The 21,910-nt window shown below is 42.9% G+C and overlaps 1 long non-coding RNA gene across 1 annotated transcript; it reads right to left on the bottom strand.

Annotated features, from left to right (window-relative positions):
- Nucleotides 1-13,364: 13,364 nt before the first annotated feature.
- Nucleotides 13,365-20,987, bottom strand: LOC147105659 (uncharacterized). The gene is made up of 2 exons (XR_015081545.1): nucleotides 18,170-20,987; nucleotides 13,365-14,546 (listed from the first exon to the last, which is right to left on the bottom strand). It is a non-coding gene; the product is annotated as an uncharacterized LOC147105659 (long non-coding RNA).
- Between the last annotated feature and the right edge of the window lie 923 nt (nucleotides 20,988-21,910).

Below are 21,910 nucleotides of genomic sequence, written 5' to 3'. Positions count from 1 at the left end.
GAATAAAAAGAATACTCCAACCCCCTTGCTTTCCCAATTGCTTGCTGTACTTGCATGTTTACTTTGTGAAATAACAACAGAAAATGCTGGAAATACTCAGCAGGCCTGGCAGCATCCATGGAGAGAGAAACAGAGTTAACGTTTCAGGTCTGGGACCCTTCATCAGAACTGGAAAAAGCTGGAGATGTAACAGATATTAAGCAGGTGCAGAGACAGGAAGAGTCACGAATGTAGGTGGGAAGAGACTGGACAAGGGGAGAAAAAATAGTCGAGATCGGAAGAGAAGTTCCGTGGGGCAAGAACAGGCTGAAACAATGGGTTTACCAGGACAGTCCTGTTTCTGGATCTTGGGAAGGAGGTAGAAGCGGACTGTGCAGAGTTGGGGGGACTATGAGGTTGGCGGCCATGGAGGGAAGATCTCCAGAGGAGATGAGGTCAGTGACAGTCTTGGAAACAATGGCTTGATGTTCGGTAGTGGGGTCATGGTCCAGGTGGAGGTAGGAGGAGGTGTTGGAGAGTTGGCATTCAGTTTCTGCACGGTAGAGGTCGGTTTGCCAAACAACAACAGCACCACCCTTATCAGCAGGTTTAATGATAATGTTAGGGTTGGATCGGAGAGAACGGAGTGCTGCAAGTTCAGAGGGAGGTAGGTTGGAGTGAGAGAGGGGAGCAGAGAAATTGAGACAGCCGATGTCACGTCGGCAGTTAGCAATGAAAAGATCAAGAGAGGGTAAGAGGCCAGAGGGAGGGGTCCACAGAACTTATCTCTTCCTATCTCGACTCTTTTTTCTCCCCTTGTCCAGTCTCTTCCCGCCTACATTCGCGACTCTTCCGACGCCCTCCGTCACTTTAACAGTTTCCAGTTTTCTGGCCCCAACCGTCTCCTTTTCACTAAGGACGTCCAATCCCTCTACACCTCCACCCCCCACCAGGATGGCCTTCGGGCGCTCCGCTTCTTCCTTGAACAGAGGCCCAACCAGTCCCCATCCACCACCACCCTCCTCTGCCTGGCTGAACTTGTTCTCACGTTGAATAACTTCTCCTCTGACTCCACTCACTTCCTCCAAATAAGAGGTGTTGCTGTGGGAACCTGTATGGGTCCTAGCTATGCCTGTCTGTTCATGGAATATGTGGAACATTCTTTGTTCCAGTCCTACTCTGGTCCCCTCCCTCACCTCTTTTTCCGGTACATTGATGACTGTATCGGTGCCGTTTCCTGCTCTCGCCCTGAACTAGATAAGTTCATTCACTTTACTTCCAATTTCCACCCTTCCCTCACCTTCACATGGTACATCTCCGACTCTTCCCTTCCCTTCCTTTACTTCTCCGTCTCCATTTCTGGCGATCGGCTTTCGACAAACATCCACTACAAGCCCACCGACTCCCACAGCTACCCGTACTACACTTCCTCCCACCCGGCTTCCTGTAAGGACTCTCTTCCATTCTCCCAGTTTCTCAGTCTCCACCGCGTCTGTTCTGACGATGCCACCTTCCATACCAGTGCTTCCGACATGTCTTCCTTTTTCCTCAACCGAGGATTCCCCTCTACTGTGGTTGACACGGCCCTTGACCGTGTCCATTCCATTTCCCGCACTTCTGCCCTTCCCCTCCCTCCCAGAACCACGATAGGGTTCCCCTTGTCCTCACCTTTCACCCCACCAGCCTCCACATTCAATGGATCATCCTCTGCCAGTTCCGCCACCTCCAACGTGATCCCACCACCAAACACATCTTCCCCTCACCTCCTCCCCTTTCAGCATTCTGAAGGGACCGCTCCCTCCGCGACACCCTGGTCCACTCCTGAATCACCCCTAACAGCCCTTCCCCTTTGCCCGGCACCTTCCCGTGCAAGCACAGGAGATGCAACACATGCCCTTTTACCTCCTCCCTTCCCACTGTCCAAACCCCCAAACACCCCTTCCAGGTGAAACAGTGATTTACTTGTACTTCTTGCAATTTATTATACTGTATTCGCTGCTCACGATGTAGTCTCCTCTACATTGGGGAGACCAAACGCAGATTGGGCGACCGCTTTGCGGAACACCTCCGTTCAGTCCGTAAGGGTGACCCTGAGCTTCCGGTCGCCTGTCACTTTAATTCTCTGCTTCACTCCCACTCTGATCTCTCTGTCCTCGGCCTATTGCATTGTTCCAATGAAGCTCAACGTAAGTTCGAGGAACAGCACCTCATCTTTCAATGAGGCACTTTACATCTTTCCGGACTTAACATCGAGTTCAACAATTTCAGACAATAATCCCTGCCCCCATTTTTCATGCTGTATGATTTTTGCCATTCCCATTTGCAAGATTTTATCTTTCCTGCCTCTTACATAAGCACAGTTTGTCCTTCCCTCCTTACGCCGCCCCCCCCCCCCCCCCCACCGTCTCTGCACCTGCTTAATATCTGTTACATCTCCAGCTTTTTCCAGTTCTGATGAAGGGTCCCAGACCTGAAACGTTAACTCTGTTTCTCTCTCCACGGATGCTGCCTGGCCTGCTGAGTATTTCCAGCGTTTTCTGTTGTTATTTCAGATTTCCAGCATCTGCAGTATTTTGCTACTATTGTGTTAACTTTGTGATTTGTGTACAAGGATATCCAAATCCCTCTGCTTACCAACATTTACTAGTCTCTCAGCTTTAAAAAAAAAAATTCTGCTTTTTTTATTGTTCCTACTAAAGTGGATAATTTCACATTTTCCCACATTATGTTCCATCTGCCACCTTCTTGCCCACTCACTTAACCTGTCTTTATCCCTTTGCAGCCTCTTTGCGTCCTCCTCACAGCTTACTTTCCCACCTAACTTTGCATCATCAGCAAACTTGGATTCATTACACTTGGCCCCCTCATCTAAGTCATTGGTATAGATTGTAAATAGATTGTAGATTGTAAATAGCTGAGGCCTCAGCACTAATCTCTGTGGCACACTAGTAGTTAGAACCTGTCAACCTGAAATTGATCTGTTTATTCCTACTCTCTCTTTTCTGTCCATTAACCAATCTCCAATCCAAGCTACTATATTACCCCCAATCCCATGAGCCCTAATCTTGTGCAACAACCTCTTGTCTGGCACCTTATCAAATGCCCTTTGAAAATACTGTCCTGACACCTGGTAAAATGTAGTGCCATTTTGCGTATTGTTAAATTGAAATAAATATACATTAAAAAAAAATCCACTTTAGATTAAAAAATGGTTAACTAAACACATGAAATGGTACAGGATAAAACATGTTTCCCATAAATCCAGAATATGTTCACATATCAATCTTGATGTTTTTTTTTTACAGAACATACTTTTCCATCCCTGTATAGATCATGGCTGTGTTTTTTTCATTTAATACAATCCATTTTTGGTAAGTTAGGTGAGACAGTGAATTAATACACTTCTTTTCAGGGCTGGGATATGTTTGAATCAACCCAAAACTGATGGGATGAAAATCTCCTACTTTTGTTGGCTGTAAGGGTCAGACATGAAATAAGTTTGGGAAGTCTCAACCCAGTAATTAGTCAGCATGAACAGACAGCACAGAATTAACACTAATTTAGTGCTAACTGGTAATCTCAGAGAGACAGTAGGGTGGTGGTGTAGGAAATGGAAATATCACACTGGTGCACTCTCCTGAGCTTGGAGCTAAAGCACATTTTGAGGGGCAATAGAAGGAGCTTAATGTGCAGCTAGTGTGATATACACGATAAGAATATTTAATGCCTCCAGTAGACTCTTCACACTAATATTTCTCACTTGCCTTAATTAAGATGAAAAGAAATCACCCCACAATTCCTACTTTAATATCTTGAGTGTTGCCATAAGTGGGTCTGTTCTGTGGGTTTATCTTCCCCCTTTCCCTTGTGTCTTTTCTTTCCATTGGCTCCCTCCTAAGCTCTGTTGTTACACTGGTGCTAATAAATATTCGGATATGTGGGGCCATAAACTCCTGTACTGCTGTTAGAGTTTTGGCACGTGATTCCTGCATATGAGCGTGCCAAGGTGCCAAAAGTGAAATTGTACGTAAGCTACAACTTACTGGATTACATGGCATTACAGAATGGGGCTTCCAATGCTCCTGCTCTTCTCACCATATTTTCTACAACAAAGCAGAGGCAGACCACCAGTTATGGTCATTTATTTCACTGCAGGCTGTATCAGGCTTCAGCCGGAAGAGTCATATTGAGCCACTGTCGCCAGCCTCGTCTTTTCTCTCTTTCTTTATCTCTCCCTCTATACTTGTAAGTCTGCAGAATATTCTGTACTTAGACACAAAATTATGAAAGGTGAATGATCACAAGGTGTGGATACAGACTCTTTGATTTTACAGTAATTTGAATCTGACAGCTAAAGTCACTTCAAATCAAATCAAATCAAATCAACTTTTATTGTCATTGTTAGTGCACAAGTGCAGTACAACGAAATGTAGGCTTCTGGCTCCCGAGAGTGTACATTTGGATTAAGACATTTAAACATTCAACATACATTTGGCTTGTAATATATTAACATAAACATAACCATAATAAAGTGCATTGGCAGATGTGCAGGCTTTAGAGTTTATTTGTGGAGTTCAGTAGGATGACAGCCCTGGGAAAGAAGCTGTTCCTAAATCTGGTCGTACGGGTGCGAATGCATCTGTAGCATCTCCCAGATGGCAGGAGGGCGAACAGACTGTGGCTGGGGTGGGTAGGGTCTTTGATGATGGACCGTGACCTCCGTAGACAGCGTTTCTGGTATATGTGCTCTATGGTCGGTAGCCGGGTGCCGGTAATGCGTTGGGCAGTTTTGACTACCCGCTGCAGGGCTTTCCGGTCATAGTAGCTACAGCTGCCATACCATACTGTGATACAGTTTGTCAGGATGCTCTCTATAGTGCAGCGGTAAAAGTTAGAGAGGATCAGGGGTGACAGTTACATCCCTTCAGCCTCCTTAGGAAATATAGGCGCTGCTGGGCCTTCCTCACCAGAGAGGAGGTATTGAGGGACCAGGAGAGGTCTTCCGTGATGTGGACTCCGAGGAACTTAAAGCTGTCCACCCTTTCCACCACAGCCCCATTGACGTGGATGGGGGTGTGACTTCCGCCTTTAGACTTCCTGAAGTCCACAATGATTTCTTTGGTTTTCTTGATGTTAAGGGCCAGGTTGTTATCGGCGCACCTCTTCACGAGATGCTGGACCTCCTCCCTGTAGGCTGACTCATCGTTGTTGGTGATCTGGCCTACTACCGTGGTGTCATCCGCAAACTTGATGATGGTGTTGGAACCATTAACAGCCACACAGTCGTGGTTGAAGAGGGAGTAGAGGAGGGGGCTCAGCACACATCCTTGTGGGGCCCCCGTGTTCAGGGTCAAGGGGGGGGGGGAGGTGTGGTTACCTAATTTGACAGACTGGGGTCTGTTTGTTAGGAAGTCCAGGGTCCAGTTGCAGAGGGAAGTGTTCAGGCCAAGAGTTTGGTGGCCAGCTTGTTGGGGACGATAGTGTTGAATGCTGAGCTGTAGTCTATGAACAGCATTCTGATGTAGGTCTCCTTACCATCTCGGTGATTCAGTGCCGAGTGTAGAGCGGTTGTGATTGCATCCTCCGTTGGTCTGTTTGCACGATAGGCAAACTGGTGTTGGTCAAGAGAGGCAGGAACACTGGCTTTGATGCCATGTTCTAATCTTTCACACTTTATAGCAGAGACCTTAGGCTTATGTTATTATATATTATAAAAACACAGGACTCAGCGGTTGGCTGGTCTTCAAAGGCAATTAGCATGCAGTGCTAAAAGGAAAGTTTAACATCATCTAAAGCAACATCAGCAGGATCTGCTTTCAGTGATTGCTATGCTTAGAAAGCTGCTGCAATGAACTATTTTGCAAGCATGAAGTTTTCAGTTGGAGTATTTAAATGAAGCTCATTGTATTTATACTTTGTTAGTTATATTTTTTAGCTTCATAAACACTTGATATTAATTGTAATAATTACAATTTATATGTTGAATGAAAATAAATGGCCTGAAACAATACAGTTAAAAGATCCTGACTAATCAAAGATAGAAAAATAAAAAGTATTGAAGGGTACAGGAGAGCAGGGAAATGGATTAGTGTAGATAGCTTTGACGTGGCGCGAGCAGCAACACAAGCAACTGGGCTGAATGGCCATCTCCTGTGCTGAAATATTTATGATTCTATGTAAATATACATGGGCAGGCACAGCCTGCAGGGAAATAAATTACCATAACTGCCGGCGGCCCATCTCTGCAATATTTGGTTTCTTGCTCCGAAATGCACAGATTGACTCATAGCACCGTGGCATAAAAGTAAATCAGTGATGTGAAGTGGAGGTTATCACTTTTTAAATTAGTATTCATAGCCTTCTTTATTTGTAATACATTTTGTGCATTGGGGAACTTAGATTTGAGATTCTGTCAGGGAGGAGTGATTTCACATGGGGCAGGAAACCTCTGAAGAGGCCATTCTCCTGGTCACAACAGCTTTATATATTAAAAAAAAACATTCAAATGGTCACAAAGGACTTTAGGAACGAGATCCTAGTCAGTGGATTATTTTTACCATAAATATTAAGTGCCAATGGCTGTGCAATGCTGCCTCCGTCACTTCAAACTGACAATTTATCGGTGCTGCCAAACGCAAATGAAATTAAATTGCCAGCACATTAGGCACTGCATTAATGATTACTTCAAATCTAGCCATGCTGTTAGTGGAAATGGGTGAGGGGTGGAATAAATGGATCCGATTTGGACTGTTGTGGGGGGGAAAAAGCCACCACAGTTTTGTAAGAACAATCGTAGTGCAAATGATATTTAGCTGCGTGGTTTCCGAGCATTATACAAGGTAGGCACGGTTTTTGAAACATTTTTAAATTGTACGTTATTTTTACGTAAGCCAACTTATGAGTCCTTATGAATATTTATGAAACTCTGCTGCCCATATCCTAACTCGCATCAAGACCCGTTCGCCCATCATCCCGCGGACCTACATTGGCTATTGGTCTGGCAACGCCCCTATTTTAAAATTCTCATCATTGTCTTCAAATCCCTCCATGGCCTCGCCCCTCCCTATCTCTGTAACCTCCTCCAGCCCTACAACCCCCACCCCGAGATATCTGCGCTCCTCCAATTCTGGCCTCTTGAGCATCCCTGATTTTAATCGCTCCACCATTGCCGGCTGTACCGTCAGCTGCCTAGGCCCTAACCTCTGGAATTTCCTTCCTAAACCTCTCTGTCTCTTTCTCCTCCTTTAAGATGCTCCTTAAAATCTATCTCTTCGATCAAGCTTTTGGTCATCTGTCCTAATATCTCCTTATGTGGCTCGGTGTCAAATTTGTTTGATAACTCTCCTGTGAAGCGCCTTCTGATGTTTTACTACATTAAAGGCGATGCTGAAATGCAAATTATTGTTGTTGTACTTGAACAATAAAATGATTTTCAGTTAATAATGTGAGAGAATACTTTAAGGTCAAGGCCAGGACACATTTCATATGGAGGGACTGTAGGAAAGGGGGATATCCGTTTTTAATTAGAAACCATTGTGTAAGTTTTTGCTGTTTTGTCACAGTCCAGTGCACTGTGTGTTGTTTTCCCCATGGAATTTTCTTTCCCTGTCTTGCGATTGAATTCTGTATTATTAATTTGCATTTTTAGTGGTTCTTCTAAATAATGGTGCCTGTGGTACCGAAACAAAGCTAGTGGGCAGACTCAATGTAGATCACGCTGAAATTAGCAAAATTATTAAATGTTGCATTCGTTGAAACCAATTTGTCTAACACATATTGCATAATGGATCTGGGGTGGGTGATACAGTTGTCTTTGATGGCACAGTATGAATATTTATGAGCAATGATTCAAGTTGCTGATATCCATCATGCACGTTAAACATTAAAATGAATCCCATCCCTCCCGCCCCTGAAATTCTAATATCGCTGGGATTATTTGAAAAGATACAACAGAAACTTTGAGACTTAAATTTGTGGGAATGTAAAAGATAACGAAGCTGTGGAATGCCTATTTATCAACAAGTACTATAAATGGGTAGATATACCATACTGCTAAAATGAGGTCTCCAGTGACTGTTCTCCATAATTGGTTTGTGATGACTGTATTATCTAAGATCCTACTGAAATTCTGAAGAAATTAGCCCCAAGTGGACACTGTATTTGTGTTTTAAAATTGGGATAACATATATAATCCAAGCAAATATAATTTATGTTTTAATGGTTGACAACTTTGTATATAAATAGATGAGTTGACTGCAGATAATGCTGCTGCGATATATTGGATAACATAAGCTGCTTCTGAATCATATTAATCAACAGTTCAGCGTAATATTTGAAAACATTGTTTAACTCTCCTTCCTCTCTCTACACTGGGGCTGCAAATAAAATTTGGGTTCCTCATGCTCTGCAGTGTTGTACTTTCCAAGGTCTTCTCTCCAAAGAATTTACCTGCAGACTGGAGGATTGCAAGCTGCCACAGCATACCCTGATACCAGAGCTAGTGCAGGTTGAATATTTTTGTTTGTTGACCAAGTGTATAGTTAATAGTCAAAGTGCTGCAACAACCCATTAGACTATATTTCCCCATGAGAAATATTATAATTTTTTTCCCATTAAATTGATACAGTCACTCCCAGTGTATTTCTTTAATGTTATCTCCCAATTTTCTCTTGCCACAATTCATGCTGGGTATAGTTACAAAGGCACTGACCTATCTTTGTACCTTTCATTAATTTTTTTTGAGAGCTTTAGTCCTCATCAAGGTGAGGGGTCTTAATGCTGGGAAATGGAGCACTTTCTGTTTAGGCATCCAGTGTCAGAATCGAGCACTCCCAGGTCAGGTATAGCATGGTTTGGTGACAAGTAAAGCTCCCTCTGCTCTGTCCCAAAAATATGACAATTTTGCAATTTACACCAGCTATTCTGTGAATGAGATTGTTAAATTAAAGGCATGCAACCTATTTCCACTGGCTTAAGACTGCCCAAAGTCATTTCACGTAGGAGCCTGACAGTAACATGTATACTTTCATCCCATTAACCTGGGCCGGATTTGAAGGTAAGTCCTGGAGGTAAAAGGCCATTGCCTAACACACTATCAACCAGTTAGCTCTAGAGTGGCTGTTCTTCAGGTATAAGCTGAGACAGGGTTCCAATTTTGAAGAAGGGTTTCGACCCGAAACGTCGACTCTAATTTCTCTCCACGAATGTTGCCTGGCCTGCTGAGTTTCTCCAGCATTTTCTGTTGTTATTTCGGATTTCCAGCATCTGCAGTATTTTGCTATCGTTCTAGTGTCAGCAGGTTTTTTGATCATCACAGTTGAGCCTGATTCTCTCTACCCAAAATCCACGAGCACACACTTTCTAGCACAGATCACGATCAGCAGCAGAAACCGTGGCTGTTATTATCACTGCCTTCCCTAGACTAGAGGTGCTGAAATTAATTGTACAGCCCCTACTACTGGCCTAGCTGAGATTAGCTAACTCAGCATAAACCAAGGATTAAACCTGGAACTTTGTTGACCACTGCAACTCAGTTTTATAAAGAGCTCACGTGACAGTTTCCTTTTCATAATGTGTGTAAAATCTATATTTGGTTTAATTTTCCGAATATTGCCTCAATTTGACCCTGTAACCTCAATCACCACATGGTAGATATCACAGACAAAATCTCCTGCATGTATCCCAGTTTGTGAATTCCCACACATTTTTGGTTGTGATGTAATTATTTCCCCAAACAGTTGAGCCTCGCAGTATATAGGTACACAAATAATGTTAACAATTATTTATGATTATGTAAATTGGTGAGTTTATTATTACACTGTGCAATTTCGCTCCTCCCAACTCCCAATGACCATTGAGTTGCATAGTTTAGATCAGGCACACTAGGTCTGAATGACATGTTAATGTTTTGTTTGTTGAGACAGGAGTCCCATCATTGATCAGAACAGAAATTTGGTTTAAAAAAAGCAAGAATATTTTAAAATAGTCTGAAAAATATAGATCCTCACTTTGTGATGGCAAATAACCTCTATTTTGTTTTCACTTCACATTAATTGTTTGACAGCATTAATGGGTCAGTAATTCCTCCCCAAACGCGTGAGGACGGAAGGGGTACTCGCGCGTCTGGCCGGAGGAAATGCCGGTTTTCAGCATGCACAGCGCATGCGCTGAAAACCGGCATTTCCTCTCCTCTAACCCAAGAGGTGAAGAGGCTAGCGCGTGCGCTGTTGGGGGCAGTGCGTGCGTCTTGGATTTCCTCTGTTTTGGGGGATTTGCGCATGTGTAAAGGCCTCCGGTCTTTACGCTTGTAAAAAGCACACGTAAGTATTTATTTTTACAGGTAAGTGGTGTTTTAGTGCAATTTAGAAAAAAAAATTTCCACAGGTTTATTATTTTAAAGAATCTACAATAAGGTAAGTTTAGTTTTAGACCCTTTTTATTAAAAATTTATTTTTTTCAAAAAAAATTATTGTTTAAATTATTTTTTTAAACTTATTTATACTTAATTTAATGATTGGGATGTTTTTAAAAAATTTATTTAAAGTTTAAGTAGTGTTTTGGGGTGCAGTACTTTTCATGAGTTTGACAGTTCTTACTCTCAAACTTATTAATGAAGTTTCCCCTCCCCTGATTGGCTGAACAGTGCTCACCTGATCCCAGCCGGCATATCGCACTAACTACGCCGCTGGGTCAGGTTAGCACAGCGCGCCGACATCAGAACCGGGCCACTGACAGGAAATCCACTGCGGGCCAGGCTTCAGATGTCGGCGCGCAGGGTGAGTGTACATCGGGGGCTTGCACGCGCGGCAAGCCCCCGACACCAAGTTCTGGGCCAATATGTTTTAAATCATAACAATAGTGCATTGTGCACAATATATCAAATTATAAAACATCAAAGACCTTAACACACAGTTAAACCACAGAATGTGCATCTGTGAATGGGAAAGAGAAAACTGGTCACTGGACTCATGAACAGATCATTTCAGTAGCTCATTTTATGCTGGGTGTCATAGGTTGCGTTGTGTGTTTTTTATTACTTTATTTTGCAGATTAGTTTTACTTGTGGGTATTCTACTGTTGTGAAATTAAGTAAAGCCCGTGTTCCTCATGTGAGCTCACATCCCAAGGCATACAAGAGTATCTGCAGGTGCATATAATTGCTGTTTCTCAAAATGACATTTCAGGCATCCTTTACTGAATAGCATCTAATTATTCATTAATAAAAACTGAATAATTCATGTTTTGTTTGCTGTAAGATTCTTGAATTATCCACCTTGAATGTACCCATTATACATGTTCACATAGTCCACACTCGCTATAGCTCATATATAGAGATGGTTTCTTGAGTGTCTGTTCCAGCTATTTCTGAAAGAATTGCAGAACATTATTTCACAGATGATGTGCCGATAATAAAATTGCCTGGGGGATCTACGTGTGCTCCCAATGTCATCTTGAAGGAAGGGAAAAACAGTCGGATATAATGATTGTGCCCCCAAGTGTTGTATTATGGTTCTTGTAAAGTCTGTGGGTTGTTTAGTTAATTAATGCACAGACTCCAAGAGTAACTTAAAACAGGACTTTACTATTCGAAGGTCAGGGCGAATCTGCCCAATAACTCCTGGCACAACACTTATATACTGGTGTGGTCACCGTCGGTATTACCGTATACAGAAGCCAAACAAAGTAGTGCCACACCTAAAATAGCTCTCTTAAAGGTGAACGGTTACATACAATAGTTCTCTTAAAGGTAGACGGGTACATACACTACAGTTCTGTATAACTCGAGGAGGAATCTCAAATACAGTATTGGATGATACAAAGCGCATCTGTCCCAGTTGTTGTTTTATAGTAATATACTGTACCAGGAGGTTCTGTGGATGAGTAACTTGACATCTTTTTTTGGAAATGGTCTGTCTTCAATGACAACCAAGTCCCCATGCAAGTAAAACTTTATTAATATATTGTAATGTTAAACCAGTGACCTATGGGTAACATAATTTATCTTTAAAATTCCTATGTCAACTATTTTGACAATTTTTATAAAAATAGATCACATGGGAAGTTTACAATAGTATATTAACCAAGTTGTTCAGGGTATTTTTTGCAGTTTCACATTTAGCTCCTAATCTAATGACCTCCAGTTCAATAACCACTAACTTTTTCAACTACTGTATGTTATTAAGTTTAACTTGATGTTTAACTTGTACATACAAATAGGAAATTGCTGTCATCCCAAATAAATTAAAATATCATCACTTTGGGACTCTTAAGAACTTTGGTGCGATACATCGTGAACTTGGTCAGCTGATTTTCAGGCCTCATTTTGAATTACATCCTTAGTTATTCTTCTCCTGTACTTGGCAGTAGCCACGCTGCTTGCCATCCATATCAGGAAAGAAAATGTTTTCCCCTCTTGCTTACGGGGTCCTTAATTTCATCCTACTAGCCCCACATCTGGCAGGTAATTTTACATAGAATTTATAGCACAGAAACAGGCCAGGCCATTCAGCCCAGCTGGTGTGTGCCGGTGTTTATGCTCCACACGAACCTCCTCCCACCTGCTTTCATCTAACCCTGTCACCATATCTTTCTATTCCTTTCTTCCTCATGTACTTATCTAGCTTCCCCTTAAAGGCATCTATGCTATTTGCCTCAACTACTCCATGTGGTAGCAAGTTCCACATTCTAACCATTCTCTGGGTAAAGAAGTGTCTCCTGAATTCTTTATTGGATTTATTAATGACGTTCTCATATTTATGGCTCCTAGTTTTGGATTCCCCCACAAGTTGAAACATCATCTTTACGTCTACCCTATCAAACCCCTTCGTAATTTTAAAGACCTCTATTAGGTCACCCCCCCTCGGCCTTCTCTTTTCCAGAGAAAAGAGCCCTAGCCTGTTCAGTCTCTCCTAATAGCTACAACCTCTCAGTTCTAGTATCATCCTTGTAAATCTTTTTTGCACCTTCTCCAGTGCCTCTACATCCTTTTTGTAATATGGAGACCAGAACTGCACGCAGTACTCCAAGGGTGGTTTAATCAAGGTTCTATACAAATTTAACATAATTTCCCTGCTTTTCAATTCTGTTATTTTGGAAATGAACCCCAGTGCTAAGTTTGCAGTTTTTATGGCCCTGTTAACTTGTATTGCTCTTTTAATAATTTATGAATGTGCACCCCTAAATCCCCTTGTTCCTCTACCGCATTCAGACTCTTATTTTCTAAGGAGTATGTGGCCTCCTTATTCCTCCTACCAAAATGCACCACCTCACACTTGTCTATATTAAAATGAATTTGCTATTTAAGCACCCATTCTACAAGTTTATTAATTTCATCTTGTATTCTGTCACAGTCGTTCACGGTATTATCTATACCTCACAATTTGGTGTCAATTTTGAAATTGTACTTGCGATTCCTGAGTCCAAATCATTTGTTTATGGTGAGCAGCAGTGGTCCCAGCACTGTTCTCTGTGGAACACCACTTCCCACCTTCCGCAGTCTGAGTAACTACCTTTAATCCCTACTCTCTCTTTTCTGTTTTGTAGCCAGCTAGCTATCCATTCTGCTACTTGTCTCCTGACTTCACATGTTCTGAACTTTGTCATGAGTCTATTTTGTGGTAATTTATTGAAGGCCTTTTGAAAATCCAAGTATATTACCTTTGTCTACTATTTCTGTTGCTGCTTAAAAGAATTCAATAAGGTTGGTCAAGCATGACTTTCCCATTTGGAATCCATGTTGTCTATTTTTAATGGCCCTTAATTTCGGATGCCTACGGATGTGTTTGAGGTGTGTACACATCCATAGGGACCTCGCAAGTGCTGGTTTCAGGCATGCGAAGCGCATGCGCTGAAAACTGGCACTTCCGATCTGTCAAGAATCCTCTTGACAGATCCTCCGCCTGCCCTTGAGAAGGGCCTCTGCGGGTGGAGAGTTCTGCTTTCTGCAGAACCTCCGCCCACTGAAATCACTTAAAAATCTTACGCCTGGTAAAGCAGGCATAAGGCCTACTTTTACCAGCATAAGAGCTTAGAAAAGTTTTTTTTTTTTAATTCACACATTTATAATGTAAAAATACTTTTAAAAGAAAGTTGTTTATTTTTAGCTCCATAAAAAACTTTCATTATTTTTTTCAAAAAATTAAAGTTTTGTTTAAAATATTTAATTTAATATAATTTTAACTCATTTTGTAGTGTCTTTTTTCAGTGATCCCCATTCATACTTTAGAAAGTTCCTTGATAATTTAATTTCATAGCTCCTCTTTGCTTTCCTAATTGGTTTTTTTCCTACCAAGATAGTTAGGATCATAAAGCCTTCTGCATCGTGTGGCTGCTTAGTAAATATAGCCTCCACTAAAGGGGATTTGGACAACATCGATGAAGGATTGCAATAAATGGAGACTTTTTGCTGGATGATGAGACCAATTCACCAAACTCGCCAATGCCGTCTACAGATTCCCATCCAAGTAGAGTGCTGGCTGTTTCCTCAAATTCAGATACTGTAGCTACTTCAACTTGGCTGATGCAGCATCTGTGCTGATTCTCTCCTGATGGCTGTGAGCAGCTTTGGCCTGCAAGCAGAGCACAATAATGACAATGTTCGCAAGTGCCTGGGCACCTTTTAAACAGCACACCTGTGTACATGCCATCTCACATTAGTTTGTATCTGACATGGTATGACTGTCTTGCAAACAACCGATGAAGTATTATCTGCCTGGCTTTGTTGTCCCCCACTGCTAATGTGCTTTGCATTTTCTGTTGTATGAAGGATGGTTGCAAAACAGGTTAAAGCTGCCTGCAGGATTTGTAGCTCGTCTCTGAGGGTGCAGCAGTTCAACATTTACATTGGTTCCTGCCTTTTATTAAGGGAGGGCACTCGTGCATATGCTTACCGTGGCACTTTTCCTGATGTCATTGAACTTCTTCCTCATTCGCTCACAGGTATGGTGGATCTCGGAGACTACGTGCATGAAGCTTGCACCTCTGATTTTACAAGTGGGTTTTCTTCAGTACTAAACAGGGCCACCCTCCTTTTCTGCACTTCCTTCATCACCACGTTCAAGGAGTTGTCACTGGAGGCAACAGTCTTTGACATCTCCCCCAATATGGACATGATGCTAAATCTGTTCCAGTAGAACAATTGCAGGCACCTCCACTTTAAGGGAAGCAACCCTCCCTTTGAGAGCTGCTGACTTTGATGAATTTGATGCACCACTGGCGAGCGCCGCCCCGGTTCTGCCGGGATCAGACAATCGGAGCTCTGATTTTATATCTGGGTTTAGATAAAGTCATTAAAAGATTGTGAAGTTTGAGTGGTTTCTATCTACTCCGAGATGGCGGAAATCTGGGGTATGTTTTATACCTGATGTAATTAGGAAAGGAGTTGATACAATTTTGCTTTTTTTCCCCTCTTGGCTGAGGCTGCGAAGGCAGATGCCAGTCACTAAAGCCTATGTCACTGATCCATAAGAGCCTCAACATTGAAAGATTAAAGGTTAGAGTAAAATTACTACAAGTTTACTGAGTGATAATAAAGAGTTGATTACTGGGAAATAATATGGCCAATGTGCATGATGATTGGGGGGACTGTCTTTGTCTTTGTCCCGGTGCTTGCTTGCATGTCTTGAAGTTAGGTCCTTTGCTTAAATGTCAGTTCTACCACCTAGGTTTCAAGTCTGCTGCCCATCCCCTGCCATGTTCAGTTTCCAGAGTACTGCCATCTCTAAACAGGTTCTGTGTTGAGGTGTTGCCGCCCTTGCTGAGTTCTGCTTTCTGCCCACCATCTGACGGGTTCCATTTCCAGGGTGCTGCCATCTCCTGCTGGGTTCTATGACCTATTCATGGCCTATCCCCTAATGGGTGCTGTGTTTCATGTGCAGGCATGCTGTGATGGACTTTGTCTCCAATCCACTGCCCAATCCCTGATGGGTTCACTTTCCAGTCTGCTGCCTCATTGACTGGGTAGATTTTCTTACATTTGTGTAGATTTTTTACAGGTGCTGCTGGGCGGAACCTCCGCCAATGCAGTGGGGAAAAGCTTATTGCCCTCTTCCCGATCCTGATCCAGCAAATGTCAACTTTGGAAGGGCTTACAGCTGGATGGCCGACCACTGACCCGAGTGAGAGGGTAGGCCCTTTCAATATGCCAATCAGTGTCCTATCACATTATCCAGACTGCAGAAAAACAACCTGGGCTGCTGCCGCATCGGGTTCCTCCCTCCTGCCGAGAGCGGACTCCTTCCTCTGCCGCCCCGCCCCGCCCCCCCCTCCAACAAGACCCGGGCCTATCAAATCTCCGGCCCAGAGCTGACAGGCTACCCCAAAGTGCTCGATTTTCCCCACCCAGCCCGCTCTCCTTGCGCTAACGATGCCCGGCACTTAAAATGGACCAGGCTTTCCACTGACATTATCTGGCTGTACTGGTCAGCCACCCAAACTTGTCCACAGTTAGAATCTACCCCATTATGTTCTGATATGTCTACTTTAGCATCAGCTGCTCCTTTGACAAATTCCGTTCAAAGTTTCTTGCCCCGATTTGCACTTAAACGTTGAATGGTTTGTGAAAAGTGTTGCCTTAAAGGTATTAAACAATCAAAGAGACATATGCAGAGAACCGTTGGACTATATACTTTATTGCCTGTCTAGTTTGAAAAGTTGCTGCTATTTATATTTAGAAATGCCATGCTAAAACAGACTTGGCTTGACTCTTTTCCTAATCTTAGTTCATGAGCAGAGAAAACATTTGCCTTGCATAGCGGAAACTTTCAGAAATCAATAGTTTGAACTGGCTGTGCAATTAATTAACTGAAATGCCGACTGAATAGGCAACAAAGCATTTTCCCCTTGTACAGTATGTCGTTGTATATTGATTTGTACATGTTAGAGAGAATGATAAATACACGATTGCTGAGCAATGATGAGTGATGACAACACTTTCACAAGTGAGCTTGTAGCTCACAATCAATGGTGGGATATTCTGTTCATAGATTCTGATAGAATTTTAAGCACCTTCTGCAGTGGGTCTCTAAGCTAAGGTATAGCCAGACATGCAGAATTAGCACACAATTAACTTGTTCAGTTACAAGAAACACCTGCTAATGTAATAGGCACATTCATTAGCAATTCAAATGAGCAAAATGAAACGAGTTGAAATTTTAAATTCATGACATATCTCCATAACTATAAAATGCTTCACCAGATTTTAAGCAAGTGCTATTTGTTCTGTGATTTGTTATTAATTTGTTGAGAATAAATAGACGTTAATGCAACTGGCAAAGAATATACATAAGTCAAATATTTACCAGCTAAACAATGGAGAGTATGAAAAATCTTATTTTCTTTTCTTTGGATTTCTGCATAAGGTGGTTTAAAGTAAGAACTGTCTGTGCTATTTAGAAAATGTGTGGTTGTATGGCTTTGGGACACATTGTCACATTCTTCTTTGCCAAGATTTCAGAAAGATGATGAATCTGTAAAATCAGCAATAAGCTAAAGCTTCAAGCAAATTAAAATCAGACTTGAGCCACAACTTGAATTTATACAGCATCCTTAACATACGAATGCATCCCAAGGAACATCAGAGGAAAAAAGGAGCAGGTGCCAAATCCATGTAGGGGTTAGGAGCAGTGACTGAAACTTGGTTGAAAGGATATGTTTTCAGAAGGCTTGTAAAAATGAGAAGGGAGGTCGAGAGATGGTGGGTTATTGGTGATAGTTCCAAAGAGTAGACTGAGGCAACTGAAGGAGAGCCAAGATTGTGAGGGGGTTTGTAGACCATGACGAGGATTTTAAATTCAGTGTGTTGTGTTCGAGGGAGGCAATGTAGGTCAGCGAGGATGGTGAGCAGGACTTTGTACTGGATAAGATGTAGGCAGCAGCAGAGTTTTTAATGGTTTGTTGAGGGAGTCCAGCCTAGATGAAATCGTGGACTTGTGTTACGGCGGTTCTGAGTAGGGGTGGAGGCAGGCAATGTAAAAGTGGTGATGGACAGGATATAGGGTTTGAAGCTCAGCTTTGGGTTAAACAGAATGCTGAGATCGTGTTTAGTCTAGCTCAGGATGAGTGAGGAGCTGGGGTGGGGGGAGGGTGTGGGGGAGAGGAAGGAGATAATGGAGTTGAAGGCAAGGTTTTTGACGAGGCCTGAAATGATGGCTTCAGTCTTCCTGACATTGAATTGTAGGAAATTCTGACTTACCAGTGATTTAATGAGTTTTTCCAGCATTTTCTGTTGTTATTTCGGATTTCCAACATCTGCAGTATTTTGCTATCGATTTAATGACAGTCTGAAAGCACAGAGATGACCATTTTTATTTTATTTTCATAGACCACTGAAATTTAGGCAAGAAGGACCTGTTAACTTTGTACTTGGGAACTGAGCTGCCATGTAACAACATACTTCTTCAAATTCCAACAAACATTTGGGACTTGGCTTAAATGGAGATTGAGTGAGCTGGGAAACAGACTTGTGTTTATTTAAGTACTAATTTGTAAAGTCAACAAGTTAAGACTTCACTGAGTTATAACCAAGGTTATCAGTGACTTCATCTCATCATACACTGGCTTCATGTAAAATAGTTAGCACATTTGGAACAGTTTGTGTGTGTGTGTGATTACTAAACTGCAGAACAGTTAAGGCGTATGTGAAACACTCCAAAAATACATGATCAGTGTTTGCGCAAAATGCACATTTGAAAGAGCAGTCTGCTTGAATCAAAATCACTCGGACACTTTTTTGCCGCTTTGGTAGTTGTTTCTTAAAATATTGGAGAAAGAAACTCGCACTCCAGGAATTTTGGCTAAACAGGAACAACAAAAAACAGCAACTTTCATTTATGTTGCACCATTAACATAGGAAAAACATCCCAAAACTATGTTTCGTCCCAAATCTGTTAGAGTTTGTAAGAGCCAGCAATTTTGGTTACCTGGGAGATTTGAATCTGGCTGAAGGCATAATCCCCCTTACAGTACTCATCAGGCAGCGAGAGCTTTTGGTTGAATGAATTTCAGAGGCTGGATATACGGTAACTGCTTTATAAAAAATATCATAGTGTAAACATTGCATTTATGTAACTGGAACGGCTGCAACATATTAGTTAAATGCAGTGTTCGGCAGTAGGAAACTTAAGTGAGGAAAAGGCTGAGTGAATTATATGCATTTTTAAAGATTACTCCTGCGCGAAGGTTCCAAAACAGTTTGAGGTCAACAACATTTTGAAAGCATGCATAGCCTTGCATTGTCAGATCGCCACCAGCGATGCAGTCGAGGTGGAAAATTTCACTGGGGTGTATAACCGGCGGTCAATCCAATATCGCCTGTATTACATCTCTGCCCAAGTTGAAAGCTCTGTCCTTTGGCTGATGCATCACTTGATTCGCAAGGCAGACAACTGACCAAGGTTTCTACTCTTGATTGTTATACGGCAAGTGTACGTGGCAATATACAGATAATGCAGATTAGGTAGGGGGAAGGGGGTGAGAGCAAGATTAGGCACAGCTGTGATGCCCCCCCCCTGTCGTTTGAATAGCCTAACAACATTTACTGTTAAGGCTTGCACATGAAAAATAAGCGTTTGAATGAGCAACCACTTGGAACAATTCCTCAACAGGGAGTAAACGTTTGGTGGGAAGAAAGGGGGGGGGAAATTAATCAATTAAAAAAAACCAGTGTGTTTGGGTATACCTGTTTCACTGGTGCACAGCAATTTTGAGTAATACAACCCTGGCCTTTCTGACTTTGGAGGAGACAAATGTGCCCGTCCACTTCAAGTGAAACTGTAATCATGTAAATGCTGATTTTTGCCCCAATTTTTGTCACATCAGATCTGATGTTCCCCCCCACTCATAGCTACAAAAGGTAAAATAGCTACTTGCCATATGGAGGCCCACGATCACTTCCAGTAGTGCAACATCCAGCTGCTGAAAGGCATTCTCTGGAGACTGGGCAGGAGGCCATGCACTTAGATGTGCGGGCCTTGGTGCCAGCTGTAACTGGGCAGCTGGCGTTGAAGCTCCTCAGCTCCAACTGGTAGGTCCACAGGTCAATGGAATACACTGTGTGTCCATGCTGTGGTCAGGATGATGGTAACAATGTAGTCGCATATTGGGGTGGGGCGGGAGGGAGGAATTACATTGAAAGAAAGTTTACAAGCAGCTGCAATGCTTTCTTGGTAAAGATACAAATGCTGTGACCGATATTTCTTGACGCATTTGTTTTATGTTCTGCTTTTTTTACTCCCGAATCTCATCAGACCTGAAAATCAATTCACTAGCAAATCATAACTAGTGAGGAAGTATTATGTTAGTAGGTTTGAAAAGTGGCCATTGTCAAGGTTGGAATAAAAAAAAGACTCAATTCAATTTTTTATTTGCCATATGTAACTAGTACAATGGAATGCTTACTCCCCGTAGGGACACGTCAGCTATTCTTATGGCGCCGTGTTCAGAAAGTCAATTCTTTGGCATCCAGTGGCAGTGGGAGCACGATGTCCCTCAGCCGCTCCGTCCTCCTCATCACCGCGGCCTCCTCACTGTTGCCGGCTTGGCTCCATGTGTGGTGGCCTGCTTCTCCCACTCATCCTCTAGCCACCATTCCCGGCTACCCCCCTCCCAGTCGGACTGCGAGTCGTCGTGGCTGCTGCTGCTGCTCGATGCGCTGCGCTGCCTCCGCCCGACTCGCCATCCTCCGGTCACCGCGGCCTCCACCTCACCGTCGCCAGCTCCACGGTCCGACGGCCCGGGGCCTGCTTCTCCCGCTTCCAGTCCGGCCTCTGGCTGCCATGCTCAGCTCCCCTCCTCCCAGTCGGAATGCCTTCCTGCTGAGGAGCTGCCGGCCGACAAGCTCCAGCGGGTCGACGTGGCTGCTGCTGCTGCTCGATGTGCTGCGCTGCCTCCGCCCGACTCGCCAAACACCTCGCTCCGGCTGCGTGAGCGAGCGGCGAGAGCGGGCCGCCCAAAGCAGGGAGAGCGCGCTAGCACCGGACCATCTCAATCGCCATCTTGACCTCTCAATTGTATTTGAGTTGCATTTATACAGCGCCTTTCATGGCCACCGGATGTCCCAAAGCGCTTTACAGTCAATGAAGTACTTTTTGAAGTGTAGTCACTGTTGTAATGAGATTACATTTACCATCTCTTGACAGTTGGGGTAATTACGATTTGGAGTTTGTACTATGTTATAACTGACAGATATGGTGCCAATTTACATTTTGAAAGTTTGCTAGAATAAGTATTGCTTTGTGGATAATAAAACACCTTGCAGCTGATGCAAGAGATGACAATATCTCAGTATTACAAATTTTAGGACTGCTCTCGGTATTCTCTGGGGTTCAGTGTCACTAGGTCTCTGCTGTAAGCATCCCCTGCGATCAGGAGTTTGCTTTTACTGCTCACTATCTAGTCACACAACCGTGTGATCCAGAGGTAGTAACAATGAAACCCCCTGTTGTGTGCTCTAGATACTGTAATATTGCATGTGCCCCCTCATGCTTTTCTCCTCTTTTCTGGAAGGTAGACTGAGGGAACACTCTATTTTAATGAGGCCAATTGTAAACTAGCAAAGTGGTTTATATTTTAATATATGAATGAATAACATTCAACATGCAGTCAATTTCAATCTACCGGGTCTGGCCTATATGTGACTCCAGACCCACAGCAATGTGGTTGACTCTTAACTGCCCTAGCAAGCCACTCAGTTGTACCAAACCGCTACGACAAAGTCAGCACCTTCACCACAAGGACTGCAGTGGTTCAAGAAGGCGGCTCACCACCATCTTCTCCAAGGACAATTAGGGACGGGCAATAAATGCTGACCTTGCCAGCGATGCCCACATCCTGTGAATGAATAAATTAAAAAAAATTCATATTGCTCCTTGTAATATAGAAAATAACACAACATACTACAATGTACCTGTTAGCGAACTAAATTCACTTTAGCAAA

The sequence above is a fragment of the Somniosus microcephalus genome, chromosome 17 (genome assembly GCF_052327205.1).
Source record: "Somniosus microcephalus isolate GS21.2 chromosome 17, FLI_Smic_1.0, whole genome shotgun sequence".
NCBI classification, from domain to species: domain Eukaryota; kingdom Metazoa; phylum Chordata; class Chondrichthyes; order Squaliformes; family Somniosidae; genus Somniosus; species Somniosus microcephalus.
The sequence above is the reverse complement of the archived record's forward strand: the minus strand, read 5'-3'. Positions and strand labels throughout refer to the sequence as shown.